Source organism: Lampris incognitus, chromosome 5, assembly GCF_029633865.1.
Source record: "Lampris incognitus isolate fLamInc1 chromosome 5, fLamInc1.hap2, whole genome shotgun sequence".
NCBI classification, from domain to species: Eukaryota; Metazoa; Chordata; class Actinopteri; order Lampriformes; family Lampridae; genus Lampris; species Lampris incognitus.
The window spans coordinates 61014809-61038245 of NC_079215.1; the positions used below are offsets into that span (position 1 = coordinate 61014809).

General features: G+C 44.4%; 2 pseudogenes; both read right to left on the reverse strand.

Annotated features, from left to right (window-relative positions):
- Nucleotides 1-23437, reverse strand: part of LOC130113065 (myosin-9-like) — a 138279-nt pseudogene that overhangs the window by 13776 nt on the left and 101066 nt on the right.
- The window catches only part of LOC130113249 (immunoglobulin gamma-1 heavy chain-like), a 62756-nt pseudogene that overhangs the window by 3819 nt on the left and 35500 nt on the right, over nucleotides 1-23437 (reverse strand).

The window sequence follows — 23437 nt, forward strand, 5'->3', positions numbered from 1 at the left end:
TGTGAGGAAACAACAAGTCTCTTCGGTGTCTATGTATACTCGGGGTGTAGACCCCTGCACGGCACTGTTTTCTTAATCCTGCTCCCACTGCATTTATTCCTTCCTTTTTTCTCTTTTGTGATTTCCCCCCTTTTCTCCCCAGTTGTACCCGGCCAATTACCCCTCTCTTCCGAGCCGTCCCGGTCTTGCCCCCCCCCCCTCTGCTGATGCGGGGAGGGCTGCAGACTACCACATGCCTCCTCTGATACATGTGGAGTCACCAGCCGCTTCTTTTCACCTGACAGTGAGGAGTTTCACCAGGGGGACGTAGCGTGTGGGAGGATCAAGCTATTCCCCCCAGTTCCCCCTCCCCCTGAACAGCCACCCCGACCGACCAGAGGAGGCGCTAGTGCAGCGACCAGGACAGCGCCGTGTGTATAGAGAGAGTCTGGCCATCCTTTGATCTTTGCAACACGCGCTGTGATTGGCTGAGATTGGCCCCTTTGGTCGAGCGGTTAGCGATTCCGCCTCGTGGTGCAGTACAACGCTGGTTCGAATCCCGCAGCGGGCGGAAGATATGCTCGGTTACATTGGTGGCAGCTGTGGTGTCCGGAAGTGTGCAGATCCTCATAAGTCTTTTCAGAGCGCGCGGGAAAAACTAAGCGCGAGGGCGCGCTTCCGGGAGAGGGGGACTACTGTAACCTACAAGAAGGCTCGACCTCCTGCATCTGTGGTGTTACAGGACTGAGGTTTATTTGCTTTGGTTACATGTTCAGGTGTTCTGCTTGAAAGAGGGAGATGTGGTGTGTAGTAACTAGGCTTAGCCTGTGGCGGCGCTGCTGCTGTAACGTACCTGTTGAATGACATGTAACACCACAGAAGAAGGCCTTCAGTAAAAAGACAGTCAAGCTGAATCAGCGTGCTATCCGTCTGAGTTATTGTGTCGCCTCATTGTTAATCTAATTAACAATACGACTCTTTTTACTGAAGGCCTTCTTCTATGGTGTTACGTGTCATTCAACAGGTACGTTACAGCAGCAGCGCCACCGCAGGCTAAGCCTAGTTACTACACATCACAGCTCCCTCTTTCAAGCAGAACACCTCAACACGTATCTAAATCAAATAAACATCAGTCCTGTAATAATAAACTCAAATAACAATCTAAGCATTGTTAAAGCATGTATGTGCTTCATCTTAGAGATGTTTCCCCTTAACTTAAAGCCATTAACTTTCCCTTCTCTTCTTTTTCTCTTCTTTTCCACTCGGCCTATTTTACTGATCAGCAGAGCATCCGTGCAATGTGGCGTCCAGCTCCGCAGCACCGTTATTACTGCAGAACACGTGTTGTCAGCTGTGCTTGTTTGTTGTGCTGAGGTTGTTTTATTGCTGCTTCCTTCCCCTGTGTCTTCTAACGCAGCGATTAGCGTTGTGTCCTGTACAGGAACAATAAAGCTTTCTCTTCTATTCTGCACCAACAAAGCCTTTCTCCACGACCAAGTCATGCGGCCGGATGTCTCTGCAGCACAGCGCGACACGTGTCTCCGTCGTGTGGTGTTTAATGTGTGCAGGCAGAAGCGCTTTATCTCTGCACCGCCATGACGCCTCCACACACACGCGCCACATTTGGGCCCGTTGTACATCAACTTTTTTGCACGTGTTGCAACCAACAACGTCACGTTCGTTTCTATCTGTCAGTAACGGAATAGTTTCCTCTGTCAGACTTGCCTCGCTTTCCCTTTGTGTTGTAACGACCTGCTGTGACCTTTCACCTTCATTTGTTGAGCCCATCCTCCCGGGTTGCGCTGGCTATCCGCAGTTCATTGTGTGACCACCCGCCCCGCAGCAACGTTCAAACCGCCCGCTCTCGCGAGGTTTGAATTGGCTCCCGCAGCGCCCGCGGGATCCCAATCCCAGAGCGATCCCTCTCGTGCAGTAATTTGAGTCATGAGATTAAACAGTGCCGCCTAGTGGCCGTATGTGAAATGCAGCGTATTCGTCCAACACAAAATGACATTGCATAAATCGCTTTGGTGAGGAGAGTTAAGATCTGGGAGAGGTATTGAATTTTGAAATACAGAATATATCTGAGCTGCTGAAATAGGGCCCTGTGATGGACTGGCGGCCTGTCCAGGGTGTCTCCCCGCCTACCGCCCAATGACTGCTGGGATAGGCTCCAGCATCCCCGCGACCCCAGTTGGGACAAGCGGCTTGGATAATGAATGAATGAAATGGCTTTGGAATATACACTCACCGGCCACTTTATTAGGCACACCTGTCCAACTGCTCGTTAACGCAAATTTCTAATCAGCCAATCACATGGCAGCAACTCAATGCATTTAGGCATGTAGACATGGTCAAGACGATCTGCTGCAGTTCAAACTGAGCATCAGAATGGGGAAGAAAGGTGATTTAAGTGACTTTGAACGTGGCATGGTTGTTGGTGCCAGACGAGCTGGTCTGAGTATTTCAGAAACTGCTGATCTACTGGGATTTTCACGCACAACCATCTCTAGGGTTTACAGAGAATGGTCCGAAAAAGAGAAAATATCCAGTGAGCGGCAGTTCTGTGGGCGAAAATGCCTTGTTGATGCCAGAGGTCAGAGGAGAATGGTCAGACTGGTTCGAGCTGATAGAAAGGCAACAGTAACTCAAATAACCACTCATTACAACCGAGGTATGCAGAAGAGCATCTCTGAACGCACAACACGTCGAACCTTGAGGCAGATGGGCTACAGCAGCAGAAGACCACACCGGGTGCCACTCCTGTCAGCTAAGAACAGGAAACTGAGGCTACAATTCGCACAGGCTCACCAAAATTGGACAATAGAAGATTGGAAAAACGTTGCCTGGTCTGATGAGTCTCGATTTCTGCTGCGACATTCGGATGGTAGGGTCAGAATTCGGCATCAACAACATGAAAGCATGGATCCATCCTGCCTTGTATCAACGGTTCAGGCTGCTGGTGGTGGTGTAATGGTGTGGGGGATATTTTCTTGGCACACTTTGGGCCCCTTAGTACCAATTGAGCATCGTGTCAACGCCACAGCCTACCTGAGTATTGTTGCTGACCATGTCCATCCCTTTATGACCACAGTGTTCCCATCTTCTGATGGCTACTTCCAGCAGGATAACGCGCCATGTCATAAAGCTCGAATCATCTCAGACTGGTTTCTTGAACATGACAATGAGTTCACTGTACTCAAATGGCCTCCAAAGTCACCAGATCTCAATCCAATAGAGCACCTTTGGGATGTGGTGGACCGGGAGATTCGCATCATGGATGTGCAGCCGACAAATCTGCAGCAACTGCGTGATGCTATCATGTCAATATGGACCAAACTCTCTGAGGAATGTTTCCAGTACCTTGTTGAATCGATGCCACGAAGGATTAAGGCAGTTCTTAAGGCAAAAGGGGGTCCAACCCGGTACTAGCAAGGTGTACCTAATAAAGTGGCCAGTGAGTGTATATCGCAGGAGCAGCCAGACGAGTAAAAGAACAGCGACTTATACTCCAGGAAATATGCAAAATCCAAGTTGCATGATATACCAATGCCAGATATTGAACTCTAACTTATCAAACCATGGTGTCTCAGAAACTATTTCATCCTTAACGTTTTGTAATGGAGGCTCACTACCTTGATGGCAGTGGTTCCGACGCTATAGAACAGAGTGATGAGGAAGAGAATGATGAAGGTAATGGCTGTTTTCCCGGTGCTATCTTGCTCCGTCTCTGTGGTATGACCCCACTGGTTGTCTGTCAGAAAAATAAATTCTGCATGAAGAGATTAACGTGGTGTTACATTGGCAGTTTTACCTTTGTCCTCCACTGAATTTCAAATAAATTAAGATTTCATACAATAGCCACCATATAGAGACTACACATCCTTACACGACCCAATATTATTACTTGATAGCTGTTCCTGGTGCACTTTGTACACTCGCAGAAAATATACCCAGAATCTGTCTTCTCATTCACATTGATTCTGTTGCCTTACAAAGAACATGGTTTATTCTGCAGCTTTAACTAGTGCACATGGTGTAAGGGTTTTGTGTGCTTCTTGTGTGCTTATTCTTTGGCCTTGACTGTATTTGAAACTAATACTCAGGCGTGCAAGAGGCAGTGACCAGACTGCCTTACGTCTTTTCATTCCCAGCTCTCCAGTTGTGTATTATGGATTACTAACTGAACAATACGTTTGACCTTAGTCCTAAGTCCACAATACATATTTGTATAATAAAATGGAGATGTTGGCAAAAACAGTGATTCCTCACTTGCTCTAGAAAGACCCTTCTTTAAAAAAGAAAAAGAAAAGATAATGGCATGCATGTGGCTTGGCTTGTGGAGTACTATTGAGTCCTTAAAACACAGTGATGTATTGGGAGCCCAGGCTAAGTGATTTAGTTCTTGAAAAGATATCTATTTTGACAGGCTAAAACCAACAGAGGTAACACGGGCACATGAGACAAGACAATACAGTACAAATAAATGCACCATAACAACAGAAAACAACAACTAATAAGTTATTATTAGTCATCTAGTTGTTAAGATTAGTGTCATTTAGGCTTTACTTGTTAGGCTGTTTGGGGGATTTTTCATTTTTATGGTCAGTGATGAGTATCAGACGCTTCATTTTAGAGCATTTAATTTAGCATATAAACATGTCTATGGCCTACTGGTCACTATACTTTAAGCTGCTGGTATGCTGATACCGCCTTCTGATGGGTACTTTCTTCAACTTGTATGTTAACTAAACATATGGCATTGCAAAAATGTTGAAATAAGGATACAAACTGAATTGAACATACATCAAAACAGTCCTGAAGTAAAGGTTTTTTATTTTGATTTTAGTTCTGCATTTAAAGACAAACAGCATGTCATATCACAGGCAACAAACAAAACACACACATAGCAAAACACACATGGACACAACATCACATCTACTCGGCCTTGCAAATTTGAGGGATGTTAAGGCTGACGTTAACCAGGTTGGGTTTTTCATTGGTGTTTTGTACAAAGGACCTAATAATGACTCCTGTTGTTTTCATCATAGACTCGTGGTAGACAACGCAGCTGAACACCTTGTCATTTTTCTTCCAAAGGTCCAAGCTCAACGTAAGCTCACTATATACAGTGTAGAATCCGCTGTTTTCTAAAAGATTTGTGGTATTGAATGTATAGGTAGCTGGATCTGCTGCCACATCATCAACAAGCCAAGACACTACAAGCTCCTTGGGGTAGAAATCTTTCACATAGCAAGTCAGGATCACCACGTCATTACTAGTTTGTTCTACTGGACTCAGCAGAAAAACAGATGGACGCTTAATCGTTTCTCCTGCAAGCATGAGAACAATCACAACTTAGTGCCAGAACTGAGAATGCTTCACACAAACATATATATGTGTGTGTGTGTGTGTGTGTGTATATATAAATAATCCAGTGATTCAAGTAAATTCTTTATGAGACAGACAGGCTTGTGTATATTTTATAGATATGTTAACATATTTGACATTTAATATTAAAATATACTATATGTAAAACATGCACTAAATGACAGCACAATACATTGTTAGTCTTTCATGTACTGTAACCAAAAACATTCTCACCTTTGTCCCTTTGAAAACGCTCCCTTACAGCTTGAAATAAGTCTTTGTGTTCAACAACACAATAATATTCCATCCCCTCGCTCCACTCCTCAAACAGGACATCCACTTCAATTCTGTAGAGGTTGTGGGGTCCTCGGCTGCTCTTATGACTGTCCTTGTTTAAAGGTTTCCCATCTTTGTCCTGCCACTCAACAGACTCAACGGATCCTTGTTTTTCCAGCACTTCACACACAAGTTTTGCTTTTTTGTTCAGAAACAGGTCTTCCAAACTGAGGGGCAAGATCTCAATGTCAACATATACACATAGGTCAGTACATGTGGTGGAACCTGTAGAGAGAGGAGTGGTTAAGCAAGACTGAACTGTTACAGCTGGGAAATCATTAGAATTGCAATTATGATCATTTCTGCTTTTCATAGGTTTACTCACCCGGTGTGGTATTATACCGCACAGATTTGTGGACATTTTCTTCTTTTTGCTTAAACACACATGTAATCTTGGCTTCTGTCCAAGCACTTTTATCAACCTGGAGATAGTTTACGACACTGTACAAAGTCCCATTCTCATTACGTTTGGGCTCAAAGGAGGTCTGGATCTCAGAGATTTTGTCACGGATTTCCTCATCGTCTCTGAGCCATTTGATTTCATGAGCATTTGGTGAAAAATCAGTGGCAAAGCAGGAGAAGGAAGTTGATCTCTCATTCTTCATCTCAGGAGAGATCAACACGTTAAGAGTTGGCAACTGATGAAACTCGACTGAAAAACAAACATACACAGATATATGTATGCAGAAGCAGAGAATGATATATATGCAGACGCTAAGGGCAATAAATGTGGTAAAGTGGAGAGTAAGAGACTAAAACTATATTCATTAACCTTTTATGCCGTGTTAGTAAGAGCTTAAACTGGTCACCCCCCCCCCCAACATGTTTGGTTGTCACTAGAGTGTAAATGTGGATTTTTTTAAAATTTACAACATATACAAAATCAATAAGGGGGCGGGGCTTCAGTACATGCTTCTGCATATCCATTGACTGTACATACAAGCTAACACTGACAGAGTCCCACACAGCTGGAAACCTGCCCTTGACTAAACAGTCGGCCTGCAGCAACAACCTCATCACCATCCTAGCAGCCTTTCCCATATTCTCTGAGAGCTTCGCTGCCCAACATTGTGCACAATCTGCTCTCTTTGTCCTCTCAGTGTCCCTCATTCAGTTAACACTAAGAGGCTCAACTTCCTCTGAAACTACAACAGACAAACCAAATAGAAACCACAACTAAATGCACATCTGTGAGGAGAAAAAAAACAAGTAACAAGTCAAATTCAGCCTAACAACTAACTGTACCACATGCTTTTACATAATTGTGTGGTGCATTTCAACTGGACTACTTTAGCCTGCTGGAGAACTGGCTTGCCAAGTGGTTCCAAATACTTTCTTGACTTGAATCACACACTCCCCCAGTAAACATGGCTTTACTTTTTAGGCAATGCGATGCAACTGACGTACTAATTTGTTTTTACGATTTGCAAGTTTGATACCAACTGACTGACTTCTTGTGGTAGACCTGTTAAATATTCAGCATTTTGTGGTGTATTTGAGTTGCGCATGCCATGAACACGCTTGTCGAATTATGACCAAAAAGTCCATCAGTTAGCCTGATAATCCCCTTTTGAATGGGGTCAAGCAGGGGGCAGGTAACACACATAACACAACTCCAAATCACAAATGATCTCTGCAATTATAAGAAATTACTGGGCCTCCCCAAAAATTAAAAGCCCCATGTGAACAGATTATAAATGCCGCAGCGGGTAAATAAGTATTTAGCTTAAGCCCGCTTGTTGTTGACATTCGATAGCTATCTTCTGCCTATTAACATTTCTTAAAGAGGGATTTTGACACTTGTTGATGTATGTGTTGTACATTCGTTGTACGTGTTGGTGTAAACGCGAGTCTGGAACGGCTGCACTGACCCCCCCACGACTTGTAATATTATTAAACCTGCAATATTACTCTCCTCTAATACTGCGGTAAGAAGATTTCCATGCCATGGCAGCTGTACTAAACAGGATTTTGAACTGTGATTGTTGGTGAAACAAAGTGCAGGAAGACAACAATAAGAAAACCAAAGGATTATGCAAGTAGATGGAAGGAAGCAGACATATTACTACACGGTGCATATGTTAAGTGCAGATGGCCTACGTTAGGATGGAAAGAGAGGAAAAAATACGAGCCAGTATCTCGGTTTGCATGGGCAAGCTTAAGCCTTTCCTTTCCAGCAATGTTCAGCTTGCCACAACCTGCCACTGTCGTAGTACAACTTGCTGCAACTTGTCACTGTCGCAGTACAACCTGCCACCGACGCAGTACAACTTGCTGCAAGTTGTCACTGTCGCAGTACAACTTGCTGCAAGTTGTCACTGTCGCAGTACAACTTGCCACTGATGCAGTACAACTTGCTGCAACCTGCCACTGTCGCAGTACAACTTGCCGCAACCTACCACCGATGCAGTACAACTTGCTGCAACTTGTCACTGTCGCAGTACAACTTGCCACCGTCACAGTACAACTTGCCGCAACCTGCCACCGCCGCAGTACAACTTACCGCAACCTGCCACCGCCGCAGCACAACTTGCCGCAACCTGCCACCGACGCAGTACAACTTGCCGCAAGCTGCCACCGACGCAGTACAACTTGCCGCAAGCTGCCACCGACGCAGTACAACTTGCCGCAAGCTGCCACCGACGCAGTACAACTTGCCGCAAGCTGCCACCGACGCAGTACAACTTGCCGCAAGCTGCCACCGACGCAGTACAACTTGCCGCAAGCTGCCACCGACGCAGTACAACTTGCTGCAACCTGCTACTGACGCAGTACAACTTGCTGCAACCTGCTACTGACGCAGTACAACGTGCCGCAAACTGCCACTGACGCAGTACAACTTGCTGCAACCTGCCACTGACGCAGTACAACTTGAATAACATGGAATTACAACTATCATGAGGTTCTTTGTGTTTCCTTTGTTCCTGTTCCAATCTCTCTTACAACAACATAGCTTTGTAACTTTGCAGATATTTCTAAGACACCTAAATCAGTTATTGATTTCAATACTGAACCTTATTTTTACTTTGGTCACTTAAAAAAACAACTGGATGACATAAGATATTCTGTTTGTTACATTTTTTTCTTATATTTTGTCAAATCCAATATATTTATGAATTTTTTCTGCACATACACTTTTGCATTAGAAATCATTTCTGTTTAGAAACATAGAAGACAATTAAACATTTCTGTAAGGAAAAGATAATTGTAAAAAATACTTAACAGAAATTTCTTCATTATACGCGAAGTACTGATCTAATAAATGTAATTTAAACCAACTCAAATGTTGGATTAAAAAAGTGTTTGAGTTTTTCATCATCTACAAGTAACTCACCTTTCTTCTGAAGGCGGCATTGTTTTTGTCCTGCTGAATGCTCAACAACACAGTTGACAACTTTCCTGGCGTCCCAGTAGTCTCGCTGCACGCGGACCCGACTGACTCCAAAGTAAGCCCTGTTTTTCTCAACAGCGGGGTACTGAAGTACATCAGGCAGGGCAACTCCCTCGGCGTTGGTGCATCTGAAGCCCAGTGAGGCGGGTGTAAAGTCGGTGGCGAGGCAGCCGAGAGTCACGGTGTCTCCGGTCTCGGGGCCACATTGCTCCAGAGGAAACACAGTAGGGGCCTTTGGTGTGGCTGACAGAGGAGAGACAAACCGTCCTTACAACAGCAATACACACATTACATGTCTCTCTTACTGACAAGTCCTCCTGCAGGAAGTCACACACATTCTGGTGTTGCTCGACTAGAACAGGGGCACAACAACCTCCCTGTGATAACAAAGGTCGTGTTAGTTTCACACCAGTAAGCAGTATATTGAAAGTAATATTTTTTACCATTTATGTACTCAACAAAGTCCCCGGAACATTCCTCAAACTACATAAAAAGTGTTGGTTAACTCAGGCTTTGGAAAACCAGAGAGGAATCTGTGACACTGTCAAATATTGGCTTAGGCATTGCTGTAGCTTATACTGCACATCACACAACCCATTTTAATTTCCACATTTTACACGGCTGAAACACTGCATTCTGCTTTTTAAACTGAAGTTTGCCCTGGATAAGCTCGGCTTTGGTGAAGGCCGTCTGGTAGCAAATACACAGAAAATACCTTTTGCTTTGATTTTACCAGCAATTAGATATAAAAGCGGAATATTTATTACTGCAAAACGCTTGCTAGAATATATTTAAAAAGAACTGTGAAAAATGGAACATTTATATGAGAAATGACACCGACTAAATTAATGCCTAATTAAAATATTTGTTTGAATATTGAAATATTTCCAGACAACTATTTACTGTTATTTTTCATTATTATTTCTATCTGTTTGTATATTTTACTGTTCTGTTCATATCTTTTTAAAAACTTAAGTGAGAAAAAAAAGAAAAACGCTTGCTAGTTCGTACTTTCCTAAGTAAGCTATTCTATAACGATAATAGTGATAATAATGACAGCACTGTGCTGCGTATCTTTACACTTAATTAACATTTTAAACACATTACGTTGCAACGGCAGAAATCTGAACCTGACATTTGCCAACTCAACACAACCAAACTGCCTCTGGCTGCTCAAACACAAAGTAGAGAAATCTAAATCCTGAGCAAATAATCAGTGTGGGTTTCAAACTGTGCATGATGTTAAAAGTCTTACCTGATGAAACGGTTACTAGTGAGTAGTTAACACCCAGCTATCATCATTACACAATTCATTTCACACGGCCAACCAGAACTACCGTTACCGGCATTATCACTACCTAGTATCCACATCGGTAGTGCCGTGGACCGGCAACTATAACAGCACAGAACATTTTGCAACTGCTGATAAATGAGATTGTAAATGAGCAGTAAAACTACTGTTTTACAGTAGCAACATGTGACCGCCAGATTATATAGGTGCAGTCGTTTCATTTCATCTCTGCTTAATCCCAACAGAAAAACACCACAAATTCCAAACTTGCTTCTACCCTAAAATGTGTTATGTTGAAGAAATTAAGACGTGTGTGTGTTATCAGAAATAAGAGTTTCTCTTACCTGATGAGACCGTGACCACCGTGCCTTTTCCCCAGTAGTCAAAATGAGTATCACAGTGCAGTAACGTCACAGTAACTCTGTACAAAAACCAGTGCCCACAAAAGACTCGACTCTACGTTATCCATGGCACTTGGCCATTTCAGGAATGTGTTCTCGTTTACTTCTGTGTCTCTGATTGGGTCTATTTAGACACGTCACAAACTGATGTTTAACAAAATACAGAAAAAACACAGAACTAGAAAAACTCACACTGGATGTGCTAATGGCTTATTGTACAAAATATGAAGCTTTGAGGAAATTAACTGGTTTATTCCCAAATGTTTCTTTGCAATTTGAGTACATGCATTTTACTCCTTTGACCTCCCCAACACACAAACTTGATGCCCTTTTTGATTATTTGTTGGATAAGTTAGTGAAATATTAGGTTTTATACTCGGTCACAATAGTGACCGGTGGAAAACAGTGTAGTCAGAATTCATACAAACTGTTCAGTTAGACCGATTTACACATTTAAAATCATAACAGCAACATATGCAACACAGAAGAATGAGACATGGTTAGAATTTACTTCATAACTATTACTATTGTTCACGTAACACGTTTCAACTTACAATAACACAAAAACTGCTGTTGGCAAGCTCATGTGAGGGTGGCTCATTGATTTATGACCAACAGAAGCCAGGACATAGAAACTAGACGCCACGTACAATCCAACACTGTAACAGTAAAATAAAAGGTGTCATCCATTATCCATACTGCTTATCCTGCTCTCAGGGTCGCGGGGATACTGGAGCCTGTCTCAGCAGTCATTGGGCGGCAGGCGGGGAGACACCCTGGACAGGCCACCAGGCCATCACACAGGGCCGATACACTCACACATTCATACCTAGGGACAATTTAGTACGGCCAATTCACCTGACCTACATGTCTTTGGACTGTGGGAGGAAACCGGAACATCTGGAGGAAACCCATGCAGACACGGGGAGAACATGCAAACTCCACACAGTGGACGACCCGGGACGACCCCCAAGGTTGGACTACCCCGGGGCTCGAACCCAGGACCTTCTTGCTGTGAGGCGACTGCGCTAACCACACCCCTTTGGAGCAATAAACAGTAACCCAAAACCCGAATAAACATTAACATTGAAATAGGCTACTACAGTCTGAAATTGTACATTAGCTTACTTCTGATGATTACAGCAGGAGACGACGGGGCTTCGTATTGAACACTGAATTTATGTCATTATAGTCCAACGAGTCTGTCAGGATTTTTTTTTTTGGAATTTTCTGCTTTCATTGGATTGTGATAGTAGAAAGAGAGGGGATGCCATGCAGCAAAGGGTGCTAGGCTCCACAATTTATATCCAAACCGGATTGTTTTGCCCCTGATGAATTGCTTGCAACATGCCTGCCACAATAAGTATCATAATTTCGTCAACCGATAACCATTTTGACTATGGCATTGTTTTGTAAGACTCATTCAGTGCACTGAAGATGGGCTGTACTTTGTAGGAAGGGTCGTTGTTGGCCTTTGAGTCATCTATCAGATGGATTGACTGCAGGAGTGGGAGGTGGGGAACACCAATTAGTTCTCATGGACATCTGTCTCATCCTCCAGAGAGTTCACCTCTGCATCGCCATTCATAGTCTACCTCAGGGGTCAGGAACCTTTTTGACTGGGAGAGCCATAAAAGCCAAATATTTCTAAATATATTTCATTGAGAGCCATATAGTATTTTTAACGTATAATAAATTCAATATGTCTTACTTTTAATGCGACTTCTGGTGCTGCATGGTTTTGCTGATGGCCTTGTAGTCTGGTTCATACGTGGTGAGGTTGAGCTTCATGCAGGCGTTGAGGCTTCCATCAGTTAAATGTGAGCGTAGGTTGGTCTTAATGTTCCTCATATGCGAGAATGACTGTTCACATGCATATGTAGAGCCAAACATGGTCAATACGGCAATACTCACACGCTGCATTGTGTGGTACGTCACAGGAAGCTCGTTCCAAGTTTTAAGAATCAGCTGGTCTTCAGGTTGAAGATTTTTCATTTCTGTCCACTTGTGTTCCCTCGCCAGCTCTGCTCGCTGTCGCGCAAGACTTTCCAACTCTCCATTAAGTGACTTGAACTTACTCATCCACGTGTCTGATGCCTTCAGGTCAGCAACTTCCAGCTCAAAGTCTCCGATAGAGACCCCGGGGATGCATGTCAGGTCGATTTTGTCCACTGCACACTCATGTGGATGAGTGATGAACTTGAAAAGACCAGTGCGCGCACGAAATTCTCCAAAACGTGCTTTGAATGACTGCAGGAGATTGGACGTAAAACCAGCTAGCTGCTGGAGATCCAGATGTTGAGTGGAGTCACTTGCTAAACATGCATCTCTAAATTGTTGCAGTCTTTCAAAGTGCAGAAGACGACCTGGTTCAATGTCCCGAGAAAGACTTCCAGCTTGCTTTCAAATGCAAACACTGCTTGTTGAAGGGATGAGATTGTATTTCCAATACCTTGCATTTTCACATTGAGCTGGTTCAGATGGCCAGTTATGTCCACGAGATAGTGAAACTGCAGGAGCCAGTCAGTGTTGTCTAGCTCAGGATGCTTGACGCCTTTCAGTTCAAGAAAAGTCCGGATTTCACTCAGGCAAGCTGCAAAACGGCTGAGCACCTTCCCCCTTGACAACCAACGCACGTTGCTGTGTAAAAGCAGACCGGGATAATGATTCCCAACTTCTTCTCACAGAGCTTTAAACTGGCGATCATTTAAAGCTCGGGCAACAATAAAGTTGACCACTCGAATGACCAGAGACATCACCTCGCCAAGCTCCTGGCCACACGTCTGAGCGCAAAGCGCCTCCTGGTGCAGGATGCCATGAAAACTTAGGATGGCTCTCTTTTCATGTTCACGGAGAAGCGCTACAAATCCTTTGTTCTTCCCCAACATACAGGGTGCACCATCAGTACAGACAGAAATAAGTTTATCCATCGGTAGTTTTTTTTCTTTAGCAAACTCCATGAAAGACGTGAATAAATCCTCTCCTCTTGTTGTCCCTTTCATTGGCAAAACAGCCAAGCTTTCCTCACACAGCCTGCAATGCACGGTAACCATCGTCTTTTTGTCTTTTCGCCATCTTTTCCGTTACAAGGGTTGAAGCGGATAAACTATAGTTGGCTATCTGATCAAATTGATTTCGTCACCTTTACAATGACCCGGACATGCTCGCGAGCCATTGGTTCCTGACCCGACCCACGGGTGACCCGTGACATTTATCTTCAAAACTAATTTCTGTTTGCATTAAAATGACACAGTATTATTAAGAAATATCGCAAGTATTTTAAAATCAGTTCCAAACTGATTTTTTTTTTCAACTCAAAATTGTCTGGGAGCCATATGCCGTCACCGGAAGAGCCATATATGGCTCGCAAGCCATAGGTTCCCGACCGCTGGTCTACCTGGTAAACAGCCCGTTTCACCCTGCTACTCCCTATCTGAGCCATCGCGCCAAAGCCTGTAATACACCCGCCGGTCCAACGTGTCAGGGTCACGGTTTGCCTCGCTCAGGCGTGAAAAGCACACGCGTGTCTGAAGGTGCAGTGCCAGCAGGGGGCGATGATTAGGGTTAGGGGTCGACTCTCTACCGCCAAATGAAATGTAATTAACATGACAACACTTATAAGCAACAGAAAACATATTTAAAAAAATATAGCAGCCATGTATACCTGATGGGGAGGGATTTTGGAAAATGCTGCATGCTTCTTTTCCTCCGTGGGGAGTTGCTGGCATTGTGCTAAGCATCGCCCCCTGCTGGCATTGCACCGTCATATACGCGTGTACTTTTCATGCCTGAGCGAGGCAAACCGTGACATTGACACGTTGGACCGGCGGGTGAATTACATGTTTTGGCGTGATACTGGGCTGCGGTCACAATTGGGACCATTAACAAATTTACACCTCTTACGACCAAAATATATATGCAGGAGTACAATTCTCAATATATTTCAGTAGTACAGCCTTTAAAGAATATATGTACCAAATATTATAATTCTATCTGTTAATTAAGGTGTTTCACTTACTTCCTTTTGTAGAAGTCTGAGGAAGACATCTTCTTCCCGAGGTGCAAGCAGGTAGTAAGCTGGTCTGGTCATGTGGCCTTTCACACTAGTCACATGACATTGGTAAGTTTTAGTCAAGACAATCTATTTTCCATTTAAAAGTTGAATTTCTTGCCCAAAGCCAACAACAACAGCACTTTTAGAGATTCCAGAAAAACAAAAACAATTCATGTTAACCGGGGCTGCAAGGCTGAACCCAATATGCCGACACAGACAGACTAACGACCGGAGACAGGGGCTGGGCAGAGCAGGCAGGACTGTGGGAAACATGGGGAGCCGGGTCTAGATGAGGAAACAGGCAATGTCGCAACATAAAGGCCAGAAGTGTAGGCTGAACTGCGCAGGCACTACGGTCTGACAAGGTGGATGTGGCAAGGCTGGGTACATAAGGGGTAGGGTTGATTGCTGTAGATGAGATGCAGGTGGTATACCTCAGCTCTGCTTGCCAAACACCTGCCTCCAATCCTGAAGACACATACACACACAAACAGGAGACAGCGAAACTAGGGCAGGGGGAGTAGCCAAGATAAGGGAGACAATTAGGGAGACTGGGTCAAAGAGGGTGAGTCCTGGGAGGCCACCCCCCACAGGCTTGTCATCCCCCCATGGGGTTGTCAGGATGGAGCTCATGGAAAGCTCGGATGAGCGGAAGGTCCAGCATGTGATTTTGAGGGACCCAGCAGCATTCCTCAGGACCATATCCCTCCCAATCCACCAGGTACTGCAGACCGCGGCCCCGATGGAGTACGTCCAGAAGCCACCGGATGGGATATACTGGGCTGCCATCCCATGCATGGAGGAGTCACTGCTGGGGGGAACAAGGGACTGGAGAAGACGGGCTTCAGATGGGAGACATGGAACATGGGGTGCACCTGAAGGGAGGCCGGGAGTTTGAGCCGTACTGCCACTGGGTTAATAACCTTGTCCACTGGGAAAGGACCAACGAAGTGGTGAGAGAGCTTCTTGGATTCCACCTTCAGCAGCAGGTCCTTGGTGGAAAGCCACACCTCTTGATCAGGGACATACGCAGGAGCTGGGGTGCGGTGACGGTTAACCTGGGACTGGGTGGAGACATGGAGCAGGGCAGCGCGGGCCTGATTCCAGATGCACCAGCAGCATTGTAGGTTGGCCCTGCACCGATGGCACTGCAACTTTACCCTCCGATTTTATCAGGACTTGGAACACAGCAGGTGCATTCATCAGGCCGAATGGCATAATTAGGTACTTAAAGTGTCGGAGAAGTGTGTTAAATACCATCTTTCATTCATCCCCTTCTCGCATGCACACAAGGTAGTAGGCATTGCAGAGATCCAATTTAGAAAGAAAACACCACGGCACAGTGGAGGGAGAAAAAAGCAGAGCTGATTAGTAGCAACGGATATTTGTTCTTAATGGTAATCTGATTAAGGCTGTGAAAGTCAACGCATGGTCTAAGTGGGACATCTTTCTTACTTACAAAGAAAAACCCTGCATCCACCGGAGAAGAAGAGGGGCTTATAATCTCTCCAGCCAGGGAGTCACAAATGTATGTTTCCATGGCCTCTTGTTCCTGCCAGAAGAGGTTGTAAAGCCAGCTGCTGAGCAGAGGCACTCCAGGTTCCAAGTCTATGGCACAGTTATAGGGCCGGCGGGGAGGTAGAGACAGGGCCTGGTGTTAGCTAAAAACTGAGGATAGATCATGATATACTGAGGGAACTGTGGAGAGGTCTGGGGGTTCAGGAAGATACTGCAAACTGGGGAGAGTTGGAGCAGAGGCTGAGTGCAAACAATTACGATGGCAAAATTAACTCCATGCATTAACCCTACCCATGATCCAGTTGAAGTATGGGTTGTGGAGTTTCAAGCACGGGTGCCCAAGAACTACGGGAACATGGGGGCTGTCAATGATGTAAAAATTGATCTTTTCCTAGTGGTAGCCAGAGAGATGGAGGAGGACAGGAATGGTCTTCTCCGTGACGTGGACAAGGCCATTTAGAGAGTTGGCCTCCAGAGGCGGGTCGATGGGAGTGGTGTCCAGAGCGAACTGTCTGGCCAATTGCTGGCCTAAAAAAACTCGCATCAGCACTGGAGTCAAGAAGAGCAGACAGAGGACAATGCTGGCCCCGCCACACCAAATTGGCTTCCAGTTGATGGCAAGAGAGGGAGGAGTAAGTGGTTCAGCTCAGCAGTATCTCTCCCACAACTGCTGAGCTGACTCTTGCTGGGTGCACCGGCCAGCGGCTATAAACAACCGTATAGACAAGCAGTACAGACAACTGCTGAGGTTGAACGACCACTGACATTGCTCTGTGGAAAGGCGAGTCCGGCCCAGCCGCATGGGTTCCTGGTTAGGTGGAGTCTGGGGAACAGAAGCAATCAATACAGATGAAATAGGCATGGAGCAGACAAAAGCAGACTGTTTTTGCCTTCTCCCTTCGATGCTCCTGAAGGCGGTTATCGATTCGGATGGCTAAAGCAATGAGTTCATTGAGCCCACTAGGCTCGTCCCGGGACACCGACTCATCCTTGATGTTCTCTTTAAGCCCATGTTGAAACATCTCCTGGAGAGACTCATGGATCCAGCTTCTCTCCACGACGAGAGCCCGGAATTCAATTTCGGCCACACTACAGTTACCCTGCCGGAGAGACATGAGCTGCCTTGTCGCATCCTTACCTCGAACTGGATGATCAAAAACCTTCCTCATCTCCAGAGTGAAGCTGGAATACATGGCGCAGACAGTGGTTTGCCTCCCCCACACCGCGGTTGCCCTGGCAAACTTGGGACCTCGGAGCAGTGGCGGATCTAGAGATTTTTTCCTGGGGTGGCAAAGGGGTGGCATGAGGTTCAAGGAGGGGGGCAATGGACATTATTCTAAACGTATTATTATTCAAAACTCTGATTTCATCGAATGTATTTTGTTCTCTACTGTTTGAGATGAGTTTGGTGCGGGTCTCATTGACCTTCACCATGCATGTACATAAAATATACTTTAAAAACATATTATCTGATTTATAAATGGGGTGGCAACAGGGTTGGCAAGACTGTGTCCCAGAGGTGGCAGCTGCCACCCCTTGCCACCCCGTAGATCCGCGCCTGCCTCGGAGCAACCCAATCACGTAAGTGATTTTTGCTCTCTGTCACTGCAATACATATGTATGAGGTTGTTGTTCCAAAACTAGAGAACACTGCAACAGAAAGGCTTGGCAAACCCCTGAGATCACCATCGTATCGCTCAGGAGCGGGGACAGATGGTTTGCGAGACAGGGGTGTGGAACTGGACACTACAGGGAAGTTCAGGGCAGCCACATTGCTTTGGAGGTCAATGAGGGACTGCACAACGGCACTGATTTGGTCCATAACAGGTCTCAGGGTCTTGTCATGCTACCCGAGTAGTATGTCCTGATTGGCGAGCGCTTGCTGGGGCCCATCTGTGGTGGCTGCGTCCATACTGGCCAGATCGTACCGTTAACTGGGGCTGCAAGACTGAACCCAATATGCCAACACAGACAGACTGAAGGCAGGGTTTCAGTAAAACAAGTCTTTTAATGCCAGGCAAGATGAGAGGCTGGTAGAGTGAGGAGCAGACAGGAAACACTGGGTCCATGGCAAGAGCTCACAGGGGAGGAGACCTTGACCAAACTGGGAAGTAGAAAGCCAAGCGGTGTTCCCTGGAAACAGACCAACGACTGAAGGCAGGGGCTGGGCAGAGCAGGCAGGACCAATATTTGATAAACAAACTGTGAATACCCCTCCTTGAATACCAATCTTTTCAAGATGGAGAAATTTAGAAAAATGCTTGGATGCCTGTAGCACACTAAGCTGTGCTAATATTTTGGATTTGCAGTCTGTTTATTATTACCTGAAGTTACATTTTAAAGGTTTATCTAATGGTTTTGTATGTTTACTCAGTCACTGCCCTCACACTCATGTACAATACACTGGTTGTGCAAACTCACTGCTTGCTAAACTGACTGATAGTTTTGACAGGACTCTCTATACTAGTAGTTCTCAATCCATTCTTCAGCGATCTCCAGTACTGCTAGTTTTCTATTCTGCCAGGTGGTTAATTTGATCCAGCTGTAGTGTCAGGTATTCCAGTTTTCAATTAGGTAGATTTTAGATCTAGCACAAAGGCAATTAGCGAGAAAAGAAATCGTAGGGATGCTTTCCAATAAGGCAACACAACCGATCATGTTACATGGAGATGAACTGCTAATGATCACTACCTGGAGGCGCTTGTGCAAAGAACTGAAATAGTTCAACTCACCAAGTCAGAGCACACTGCAGAGGCTTTAATTAATACATTTCCTTAACCCCCCCCCAAAAAAGTCTTGTTTTGCAAAAGCCAGTCACTATAGCCAGTTAAACTGAAACTTGTAGATGAGAATGACTATAGCTACTCCACCACGAAGTTATTTAAAACAAATATTGCAGCAGAGTATGGGGTGAAACATTATCAAACTATCTCAAACTACGCCAGCTACTGAAATGAACGTATTTAGGTCAAGCTGTAGTAACAAAGCCAAAAACAACTGCACCCCTGTGGACACATTTTGGTTTTAAGCCAAATAAAAAAGGAGAGCTCAATAACTTGGAGGAAGCAATATGTCATTTCTTTGTCTAGTTCAGTAATGGGCTTTGTCTACAAAAGTGATTACAAAGCCTAAAAGGCAAAGAAAAATGTCATATATTTATATGTTCCAGTGTTTGATGTCAATAAATGGTTGTTCCTCGTAAGGTGTATGTGTATTATTACACTGTTATTAGGGTTATACCATAATCATTGCATAAAATGGATAAAAGACAGTTATCTGAATGACAATCAGTCGTCAGCTAAAACGTCATGATGGTGAAAGCACTAGTTAGAGTTACCATTAACAGTTAGCATGGACAGCTAGAGTAGCATTAGTTAGAGTTAGCATTTACATTTAGCATGAACAGCAACTAGAGTAACACTAGTTAGAGTTAGCATTAAGAGTTAGCATGGACAGCAACCAGAGTAGCGCTAGTTAGAGTTAGCATTTACAGTTAGCATGGACAGCAACTAGAGTAACACTAGTTAGAGTTAGCATTAACAGTTAGCATGGACAGCAACCAGAGTAGCGCTAGTTAGAGTTAGCATTAACAGTTAGCATGGACAGCTAGAGTAGCATTAGTTAGTTAGTATTTACCGTTAGCATGGACAGCAACTAGAGTAACACTAGTTAGAGTTAGTGTAAACTACTAATAAGACACATTAGTCCCTAGCTAACGGGTCTGACCCTTTAGCTGAGCGGTTAGTGATGTCGCCTTGTGGTGCAGTACACCCCGTATCGAATCCCGCACCGGGCAAGAAAATAACCGGTTACATTAGCATTAACAGTTAGCATGGACAGCAACTATAAGGGAAAAGTATTGAATCGTTCTCATTGATGCCCATCTCTAAAATCATTGTTGTCTTACAGTATATTGTCTTTCTTATGTGTATCCTGTTTGATGCACCTGACTTGAAAAACAATTTACTTTCAAGGACAATAAACCAACTATCTACTCAGGGCTCATATTGGTGTCCAGGCTATATCACACTCCTGTAGTCAGGGCATTACAGTTTAAGTGGATACGATCAGGTTTGCCATAATATATTAATATGGTGATTTAACATACCTTATATAGTGAAAAGAACAATTGCAAAAAGTGACATAACATAAACAACGCACTAGCTTGCCAGTTGCAACAATGTGATTGGATAATTAAAATCACAATGAACTTGGTTGAGACAGATATTTGTAATATTTTCTGGTGTTGCAGCATTTTCAGGCTCGGAGTTAGAACCCTTGGTTGCTGCCTTTGTTTCAACGTGAAGTTCCAATTTGTTGACATGAAGCGGAAGCACCTGGTGTGGTGAAGATTGTTTCCTGTCTGTTACATAAACATTAACCAGTGAGGAAGTTGCCTTATGCCTTGCTCCCACAACCACAACGTATGCACACTTTATTCAGTTTCTGTTCCGAGACTCCATCATGTTTTGCCTGTTTTGACTTTATAGCTTATTGCTTATGTTTCACTTAATATGCAGAATTGATATTGCACCTTCATACTTATAAATAAGTTAAACTTCATATACATATGAACATAACTTATGTATTTATTCCTCCCAGCCATGGCTGGGAGAAATAAATACAAAATAAATACAAGAGAGAAAGAAAGAAATACAAACACTCCTCCTTCAGCAGTTACTGTTAGGGTGACCACAAGTGATACCCAACAGCCCTCCAGCAGGGCATCATTGGAAATATGTTGCATGCTTGGTCCACATTCCCTGCATAAAAAGGCTAAAAATAAAACTTAAAACCTAAAAAAGATACAGAGCTGTGCACTTCATGTTAGTTTTGGTCATTATGGCATTTCAGTGTTTTCCACAGGTTGACCATTTACTTGTGGTGGTGGTTGTCTGACCTGTGGGATGGGGGATGGGGTTTGGGGGGGTGCTACTGTAGTTTAGACAAGTAAAACACAAGTTTATGAATTACTCAGTAGTATTGTATGGATATACATACAGATAAATAACTTCTAAGGCTGGGCCCGAATATCGATGTATTCTTTAATTATTATTTTCTTTTCTTTTTTTTTTGCTAAATGTAGACTATCAATAAAGATGAACTGCAAACTGCCCATTCTTTTCTCTTTTTTTGGGATCCCCCCCCTTTCTCCCCAACTGTACCCATCCCCACTCTTTCCCCACCCTCTCTGCCGATTCGGGAGGGCTGCAGACTACCACGTGCCTCCTCCGATACATGTGGAGTCACCATCCGCTTCTTTTCACCTGACAGTGAGGAGTTTCGCCAGGGGGACGTAGCGCATGGGAGGATCACGCTATTCCCCCCAGTTCCACTCTTCATCCTCTTCATAGCTGCCCTCACTTCTTCCTTGCTAATCCAAAGCACTTCCTGATTCACTATCCCCTCATCATCCAACCTTCTCTCTCTATCATGTTCTTCATTCATCAGCCCCTCAAAGTACTCCTTCCACCTCCTCAGCACACTCTCCTCGCTTGTCAGCGCATTTCCATCTCTATCCTTGATCGCTCTAACCTGCTGCACATCCTTCCCAGCTTGGTCCCTCTGTCTAGCCAATCAGTACAAGTCTTTTTCTCCTTCCTTAGTGTCTAAACTCGCATATGAGTTACCATACGCCTTTTCCTTTGCCACCTCTCTCTTCACTTTACGCTGCATCTCCTTGTACTCCTGTCTACTTTCTTCATCTCTCTGACTATCCCACTTCTTCTTTGCCAACCTCTTCCTCTGTATACTTTGCTGTACTTCCTACTCTACTGACCCACCTAAGCAAATCCCATCCTGCTCAACAATCCTCACAAAACGATAGCTTTTCACCATTCAAGTACCACATTTGATACAACAATCTTCTTTCTACTGAAACTATTTCGACACATTGGGAAACATTTAAAAATCATGACTCTGTCAGTTGTATATTGGCTGGTTGCTCATACCAAACAAATCCTAGTGGCGCTTTCAATACTCACAAATGGAGAAAACATACCCCCAAGGCCGGATTAAAGTAGCATAATTATATATATATATGTATACAGTGCATCCGGAAAGTATTCACACCCCTTCACTTTCCCCACATTTTGTTATGTTACAGCCTTATTCCAAAATGGATTAAATTCCTTTTTTCCTCATCAATCTACACACAATACCCCATAATGACAAAGTGAAAAAGGTTTTGTAGAAATTTTTGCAAATTTATTAAAAATAAAAAACTGAAATATTGCATGTACATAAGTATTCACACCCTTTGCTATGACACTCAAAACTGAGCTCAGGTTCATCCTGTTTCCACTGATCATCCTTGAGAAGTTTCTACATCTTGATTGGAGTCCACCTGTAGTAAATTCAATTGATTGGACATGATTTGGAAAAGCACTCACCTGTCTATATAAGGTCCCACTGTTGACAGTGCATGTCAGAGCAGAAACCAAGCCATGAAGTCAAAGCAATTGTCTGTGGACCTCCGAGACAGGATTGTATCGAGGCACAGATCTGGGGAAGGGTACAAAAAAATTTCTACAGCTTTGAAGGTCCCAAAGAGCACAGTGGTCTCCATCGTTCATAAATGGAAGAAGTTTGGTTCCACCAGGACTCTTCCTAGAGCTGGCCGCCCAGACAAACTGAGCAATCGGGGGAGAAGGGCCTTGGTCAGGGAGGTGACCAAGAACCCGATGGTCACTCTGACAGAGCTCCAGCATTCCTCTGTGGAGATGGGAGAACCTTCCAGAAGGACAACCATCTCTGCAGCACTCCACCAATCAGGCCTTTATGGTAGAGTGGCCAGACGGAAGCCTCTGCTCAGTAAAAGGCACATGACAGCCCGCTTGGAGTTTGCAAGAAAGCACCTAAAGGACTCTCAAACCATGAGAAACAAGATTCTCTGGTCTGATGAAACCAAGATTGAACTCTTTGGCCTGAATGCCAAACGTCACGTCTGGAGGAAACGAGGCACCTCTCATCAACTTGCTAATACCATCCCTACGGTGAAGCATGGTGGTGGCAGCATCATGCTGTGGGGATGTTTTTCAGCGGCAGGAACTGGGAGACTAGTCAGGATTGAGGGAAAGATGAATGGAACAAAGTAC